Consider the following 8,677-nt stretch of genomic DNA (forward strand, 5'->3'; position numbering starts at 1 on the left):
TTGTGTTTTACTAATCTTTTTTTTTTAAAACATTTTTTTAATATATTTTATTGATTTTTTACAGAGAGGAAGGGAGAGAGATAGAGAGCTAGAAACATCGATGAGAGAGAAACATCGACCAGCTGCCTCCTGCACATCTCCCACTGGGGATGTGCCCGCAACCAAGGTACATGCCCTTGACCGGAATCGAACCTGGGACCTTTCAGTCCGCAGGCCGACACTCTATCCACTGAGCCAAACCCGTTTCGGCTTTACTAATCTTTTAAAAGAATGAGCCCTTGGATTTGTTTATCAACTCTACTGGCTTTTTATTCTTTATTCATTCATTTCTATTTGTATATGTATTTAATTCTTATTTTACGATTTCTCTTATTGGTTCAAAGTCCATACTGTAGCCAGTGCTTTAAAAGGCCAAAACTCAACATGTCAGTTTGGAGTAAGAAAAGGATTATTTATCAAGAAAGTGATAATCTAGCCCTGTAAAAAAATCAATAAAATATTTTAAAAAAAAAAAAAAAAGAAAGAAAGAAAGAAAGTGCTAATCTAGAAGATGGGCGCCCTCATCCTCAAATCTATCTTTAAAAAGTACAGGGTTCAGGCTTCTTTTAAGTCCATGGAAGGGGAAGTGGGAGAGGCTGTTTTTGTAAAAACTCAGCAAAATTCCTCTAATGATTAGCATGTCTAAAGCAGGAACTATTAGCCTGAAGGCCATTGGAACAATGCAGGCTTGAACAAGGTAGAGTCAGAGAGATGGAACATTTTTCCCTGTTGCACTTCTAGAGAGGCTTTGAGGCATTCTGGTCAGGACATATGACCGAAGGAGCTCAGTTCCATCCCGTGGCTGGGCTGGCAGGGAGTGTTTTTCCTTTGCCTTGGAGAGAACACATTTTCCCACACTCCCTCCCTCAGGACTCTGCACTCCAACTTTAATGAGAAGATTTATAGGTCATTATTTAAATATGCTTGGTTTTATTAAAATGTGGTGGTGTTTTTATTTATTTCAGAGAAGAAGGTGGGGGGGAGGGGAGAGAAAGAAAGAAACATCAATGATGAGAGATAATCATTGATCCCTGCCTCCTGCATCCCCCCTACAGGGGATCGAGCCCAAAACCAGGGCATGTGCCCTGTTGGGAAATTGAATCATGACCTCCTGGTTCATAGGTCTACACTCAACCATTGAGACACCCCAGCTGGTCTATAGGTCATTATTTAAATGGTTATTCTATTCTCTAGAATTTTCTTTTCCCTGGAGAGAAAAGATTTCTCTTCCCTGACAGTTTTGGGGAGATCCAGCAGTCCAAAGATTGCAAGGAAGAAAGGGACATTCTTTTCCCCCGAGGGTGGAACTGTTATGTGGTTGGCACTCACTGAACTAAAGCTTTTGCAGCTTTAATGAGCCAGAAGCAGGAATCTATCTAAAAGAAAGTGGCTTTTCATGCTCATTTTAAATTCAGGATTCATACTACTAAAATGGAATGAAGAATAACTTGCTGTGTGGAAATTCATTGAAGTTCTGGCTCCCAGATGAGGCAAGTCCATTTACCCAATTTGTCCTTCATACTCACAGAAAACTCATTTGTCCATTTTACTATTCAGGGTGATTTTTTAAATTGCATAGCAGCTGTTCAAAAGCTGAGATGAAGCACAGGGACTGAGTATTAAAGATGGGAAGTATCATTATGCAGACAAATAATGACAGACAGCCCTAAAAATCACCCATCAGAGAGCCATAATGAGCCCAAATATGACCGAGCCTAGAGACCAGGAGCTCACCATCACTATGAAATAGGGTCTGGGGTTATTTTCATCAGTGGATAGAGAGGTAGTTTCTTTGCACATTGATAAATAGCTTACTCATCTATTTAGAATATATATTAGTTTGTTCATTTGAAATGCAAATGAAAAGCTTTTCTTTCAGTTCTTGCATTATACTTCTTTATTGACACATGTACTATTTTATGTCAATGTCTCTTTAGGGAGGAGAACTCGCTGGTGAAGGGGTGGTTAGAGCACAGGCTGAGAGCAAGCTCCCACCACTACCACTACCCATCCAAAGCCAGTTTCCAGGCTCCTTCGGGAAGATTCAGGCACATACCTGGGACTGTCCTCCATGATCCCTGTTTCTCCAAAGCAGTAAGGGCTGAAAGACTTGGCAAGCTAAGGAGCCCATTCTTGCTATTTCATGTGAGGGCAAGTGCCCAAATCTGGGTGCGGGGAGAGGAAGGAGATGCTGCACCCCTAAGACTCCTGGTCCTTCTTGTCATCCTCTCCAGGTGGCTACTGTGAAGGAGGCAGAGGCAGATGGAGTCTGACATTTGGGGGAAGGCTCCTCCTGGCCCATCACTAGTCCCTGTTCCAAATTCTTTCCCAGAGATATCTTGTGCCTCAAGACCAACTTGTTAAAGAGATTCAACATAGGTCCCCTTCTTGGTTGGAGGCTCTCAATTGCTCATGCTCCTTCTGTATCTTTTCCAGTTAGTACTTCTTGGAGCTGTGGTAGAGCTTGGACTTACAGATGCCCTAGCCTACCAAGGTCCATGACTCAGTAATGACCTAAGGTATAAAGAGTAACCAAACATTTGGACTGGGTGTAAGCAATAGTCAATATTGTAATAACTATGTATAGTGTCAGGTGGGTACTGGAAATATCAGGGAAACACTTTGTAAACTATATGATTGTCTAACCACTTACTAATACAAAATAATATTGAATATAAACTATAATTTTAAAAAATTTAAAGTAGAAAAAATTAGTCATTCAGTAAAAATTGGTTGAATAACCCTGAACTAATAAAATTTTTAAAAAAAGAAAAGAAAAAGATGAAATTAATTGGTTCTCATTTTCCCCAATTCTCTGTGACTTCTTTTTGTTTGTTTTTGGTGGTGGTGGTGGTGGTGTGTGTGTGTTAATCCTCACCCCCAAGGATATTTTTTTTCTTTTTTTTTAGACAGAGTAGAAGGGAGGGGGAGAAAAACATCGATGTGAGAGAGACACATGGATTGGTATCCTTGACTGTAATCAAACGAGGGACCCTTCAGTCCAAGGGCCGATGCTCTATCCACTGAACCAAACTGGCTAGTCCAGTCGTTGGCAAACCAAGGCTCGCGAGCCACATGCAGCTCTTTGGCCCCTTGAGTGTGGCTCTTCCACAAAATACCACGTGCGGGCACACACGTACAGTGCGATTGAAACTTCGTGGCCCATGCGCAGAAGTCGGTTTTCGGAAAGGAGATAGATGAAACAAGTATACAAGACCAGTGTGGGTGGGAGAGTTGGAAGGGGTCGACCTCAGCGAACGTACCTCAATCAGATTGAGGATGTTTTTAGCAAAGGCCAGCTTAGAAGTACCCTAATTAAGTTAATAACAATGTACCTACCTATATAGTTTAAGTTTAAAAAATTTAGCTCTCAAAAAGAATTTCAATCATTGTACTGTTGATATTTGGCTCTGTTGACTAATGAGTTTGCCGACCACTGGGCTAGACTGTTATTTGGGGGAGGGGGCGTTTAAGCACAAGTAGAAGCGAGAGGAGGGGAGAGGAAAGGAGGGAAAAAGAGGAGAGAAGAGATAGATTTTGGAAGCAGAGTTTACTGTCATCTCTTTTTTAGGGATTCGCCACCTACATCTTTATAATAGAGACTGAAAAAATCCAACAGTAAAGAAACTCATTTTATTTCACCTAGCATTTCCCATAAATTTTTAAGGAATCTGTATTTAATGGAAAATGCTCTGCTCTGCCTACCTCATCTTGCTGAATAGAAAACTTTAGTAATTTATGACACATTCTTTGACAGTTACACAATTAACCTGGTGTCATGAGCTTACCTTGATTTTTAATCTTTGAAACCACCATAAAAAATAATGCTGTTCTGATCAATTTTTCTGCTTTACACTCTTCACCCATAGATACTTTTGTCACAATTCTTAAAATCCTTTCACACATGTGACACCTCTTCACATGTGAAGAGAATCAACCAGCCAGAGGTTCACTTTAATATATCATCAAGGAAATTAACAACCTCTAAGGTGCAGTATTTTGATTTTCTTGGTCTGACACAAGACTATATCAGAATTCACACAAGTAAATTTGAGACACAGTGCTTAAGTCCATTTATTTTTAAATATAGATGGTTTGAAGAGATTTTTCCCCCCTCAGTGTAGTCTTTTATTTATTTTTTTATCTTTATTGTTGAATGTATTACATATGTCCCCTTTCCCTTCACTGATCTCTCTCAACCCACCTCACCCCCTCACCCAGGCCTTCACCACCCTATTGTCTGTGTCCATGGGTTATGCATATATGCACACAAGTTCATTGGTTGATCTCTTCCCACCCACCCACCCTCCCCTGCCTTCCCTCTGAGGTTTGACAGTCTGTTCGATGCTTCTGTGTCTCTGGATCTATTTTTGTTCATCATTTTTGTTTACATTGTTCATTAGATTCCACATATGAGTGAGATCATGTGATACCTATCTTTCTCTGACTGACTTATTTTGCTTAGCATAATGTTCTCTAGGTCCATCCATTCTGTTGCAAATAGTAACAGTTCTTTCTTTTTTCTATTGTGTAGATGTACCACAGTTTTTTAATCCACTCATTTGCTGATGGGCACTTAGGCTGTTTCCAAATATTAGCTATTGTAAATTGTGCTGCTATGACATAGGGGTGCATATATCCTTTCTGATTGGTGTTTCTGATTTCTTGAGATATATTCCTAGAAGTGGGATTACTAGGTCAAATGGAAGTTCCATTTTTAATTTTTTGAGGAAACTCCACAGTTTTCCACAGTGGCTGCACCAGTCTGCGTTCCCACCAGCAGTGCACATGGGTTCCTTTTTCTCCACATCCTCGCCAGCTCTTGTCATTTGTTGATTTGTTGATAGTAGCCTCTCTGACAGGTGTAAGGTGGTATCTGATTGTCGTTTTGATTTGCATCTCTCTGATGATTAGTGACTTTGAGCATTTTTTCATATGCCTTTTGGCCTTCTGCATGTCCACTTTGGAGAAGTGTCTACTTAGGCCCTTTGCCCATTTTTTAATTGGATTGTTTATCTTCCTTTTGTTAAGTTGTATGAGTTCCTTATAAATTTTGGAGATTAACCCCTTATCAGATGTATCATTGGCAAATATGTTCTCCCGTACAGTGGGCTCTCATTATTTTGTATAGTTGATGGTTTCCTTTGCTGTGCAGAAGCTTTTCCATGGTGCAGTCTTATTATTGACCAAGGTTCATTGGCTTCTGGGGCCAGTAAAGAACCAGCCAAAATGCTAATAGATGTACTAAGGACTCTGTGGCCAGGTGTATCCACCTGCAGGTTCAGCTTTACTCCAATTGGATTCTAAACCTGAATGCACATTCAAATCACTTGAGAAACTAAAAATAATAATATCTGGCTGCCATAGTTAAATCAGAACCATTGGGAGGTGGGGCTTGGATATTGTTTTTAATTTTAATTTCCTACCTAAATTCTAATTCATAGGCCATTTTTTCTTTCTTATTGAATTTACTGGGGTGACATTGATTAATAAAATTATATATGTTTCAGGTGTATAATTCTACAATACATCATCTAAGTCAAGTCACCTTCCACCACCATATATCCCCCCTTTACTTTCTTCTACCTCTCTCCACCACCCCCTTCCCTCTGACAATCTCCATACTGCTGTCTGTGTCCATGAGTCTTTCTTTTTTTCTTTAATTCCTTCACCTTTCTCACCCAGTCCCCAAACCTTCCCCTCTGACAACTATCAGTCTATTCTCTATATCTGAGTCTATCTCCACTTGTTTGTTAATTTATTTCATTTCCTAGCCAGAGGTTCAGTTTAGTATATCATCCAAGGAAATTAACAACCTCTAAGGTGCAGCATTTTGTGGAACTCAACATCCAACCAACTTGCTTTTAATCCTATGTTCAACTTCTAATCCACTCATTTGCTGCCTTATTTCTTGATTCAATTCATCTTTTCTACCCCCAATTCAATTCTCCTCCCCAGACTTTAAAATGATCATTTGTAGAGTGATTCTGCGTAGTGGCAATCTCCCCAGAACCTAACTGCTTCTGAGCTGTATTATTGTTTTGCTTCACAGATTTCCCAGAAAGCAACCACTAACCCAACATATTCTGTGATTCCTGCCCAGACCTCTCTACTCTCCATGATTCTGGAAGGAGGAAGCCCCTCCATTCAGACTCCATAGAGCTGGCCTTGCTGAGGGTGCATGCCACCTCGTACTTACCTTTGCATTCCTTACAGGAAGTTCCCACAGTGCTTGTACATTTTAGATAGTTACAAAATATCTTGAACCAGTGAGTAATTGAATAGTCTATTGTTCTTCCTTTATAAAGAAGCTTCAGAATAGTTGAAATTGCTATTGAAATGGAAGACAGGAGACCCAGGTTCTAATCCTGCCTTTCCACTAATCAGTTCTAAGTTCTTTGAAAATCCATTAACCTAAGCTCTGTGCTTCAGATTCTTCATCTGTTAAATAGGAATAATACAATCTATTCACCAGGCTTGCCTAACTGTGTTGAAAGAGTTATGAATAAGGTATAAATATTACCATTATACCTGTTCCCTCTACTATAGGGGGCTTTGGTTTTTGTGTGAACCGAAAGCTGCCATTCAATCAAAAGCTAAGGCCAGGGAGAGAATGATTTGTCACCATGTTGATACTACAAATATGATCAGTTCTATGCAAAGTGAGGTTAGAAAACGTGGTCACCTGTCTATACTCATTCTTTCTCTTCATTGATTATGCTCTTGTCATGGAAGTCAGTGCTTTTATACTCTTTCTTATAGGAAAGCAATCTGAACAATTTATTTGGATGAAGTTTCTAGGGACTCAGTGGTGCTAAAATTTTTTTAACTAAGTAGATTTGAAGATCTAATTGACTTTATCCAATGACTCATGAATTGGACAGCATTCCGTCTAGCGAGTAGAAAAGAGCTCTGAGGAGCTGCTTAAAATTGAAAGCTTTTGTAGTCAGAATGGAGCAGAAAAGGGACATTTCTAACAACGCGGGGATTGTTTCAGGCTAAGTCACCTTTCTTTGAGGAAAGGTGGGGCTATCATGCAGAGGATCACATTCCTGGAAGAAGCTGAAATTGCAGTTTAAGTCTTGGTTTGCTGAGGAGGGGCTTAGCACAAATGACCCCATTTGGGGTCTGTTGCTTTCCATTCTTTAACAGTATGTTTAATTTATGAAGAAGTCTATAGTTAACCTGAAAAATAAAACCTTAATTGTGAAATTTCAGCTATTAAGACAAACCGAGGAAATTTTATTAGCCCCTTTACCTTTATATCTCTTTTATTACATGCAAACACTAAGAGATAAAGATATAGACCTATTAAAGTAGACTTGCACTGGTCATGTTACCAGTGGTGGGGGCTTTCAGTTCTTGACTTTTTGCAAGAAATATTTCACAACACAAGTCCAGGTGATTTTGAGAGTACATTTCTTAAAGCTGGGGACAGTGAAGCAAAGGAAGGGTTTAAGATAGAAAAGGCACAGCCGCACAGCCCGCCACTCTGATCCTGCAGCAATCGCCCTGCCTGAGCTTGAGCCGCTGGCGCCAAGGCGGCAATGCACGCGCTGTCCGAGCTGTATGAAGGGAGCGATGACCTGCAGATGGATGTGATGCCGGGCAAGGGTGACCTTCCACAGATGGAGGTAGGCAGCGGGAACCAGGAGCCGTCCCGGAACCACCCCTGCAACCGGCCCCGCCTCGGGCGGAGAAGGAAGGCCCTATGGCAGAGGCAGTGGGGAACCGAGGCCTGCAGGCCGGCCCAGCCCCGGGGAGCTGCCAGGCCTGTTCGCTGGCTCTGACTTCGAGGCCGAGGAATTTGATGACTGGGAGGACAGCTACGACTATCCGACTATCCGGAGGAGGCTACAGGGCATCCGTGGCCCTGGACAAAGTCAACAAGCTATTTCTGAGAACACCCAGTGCTGGAGAGGCGGCCGTGGATGGTGGTTTTCAGATGCATTACGAGAAGACCGCGTTTGATCCGTTGGCTTTTATCGAAGAGCCTTTTTCACTTATGGTTGTCAATCGTCTGACCGAATAACCCAGCTTTGATGAGATTATGGACAAAGAGTAGTTAAATGCGGTTAAAGAGGAGGAAACTACTTGAGGAGAGACCCAGCATTCCACTGTCTCTGGGGTTTATTCCAAATGGTTCCGTGCCAATGAAACACTTGATCTTCAAAAAAAAATTTTTCTTTGGTTTTGTTTTTCAGAATAGAATAGGGCAGTGACTGCACAGTTGTGACAAAGAAAAAAAAGCTGTTTAAGGAAAAGGATCTTAGGACTGTTGAAACCTGTTTATCCTGAAACATGTATGGCTTTGACTTTGTGATTGATCCAGATTATCTTCTTTGCATTGGGAAAAATTACTTCCACATCCACTGTACAGAATGGTTTTGCAAGAATGCATCGTATCCAAGACAAACCGCCAGCCAGTGCAAGAGCCCACTGATACTAATTACGTGAGAAAAAGTAATGTATCCAACATAGGGCACCAGATGTCTTTTGAGTTTATTGGACAGAAAGCCTCTTGAGAAAACTTTGAAGATTCCACTTTGTGATCTATTCAAGCCATAGATATCAAAGGCTAAATTTTCAGTGTATACTAATAAGATAAATATTCTTAGTATCCCAGAAGTATAAGCAA

General features: G+C 40.8%; 1 pseudogene; it reads left to right on the forward strand.

The window, feature by feature from the left end:
* The first annotated feature begins 7,586 nt into the window (after nt 1–7,586).
* Nucleotides 7,587–8,294, forward strand: LOC118658963 (annotated as a pseudogene).
* The last annotated feature ends 383 nt before the right edge of the window (nt 8,295–8,677 follow it).

Source organism: Myotis myotis, unplaced genomic scaffold, assembly GCF_014108235.1.
Source record: "Myotis myotis isolate mMyoMyo1 unplaced genomic scaffold, mMyoMyo1.p scaffold_m19_p_6, whole genome shotgun sequence".
NCBI lineage: Eukaryota > Metazoa > Chordata > Mammalia > Chiroptera > Vespertilionidae > Myotis > Myotis myotis.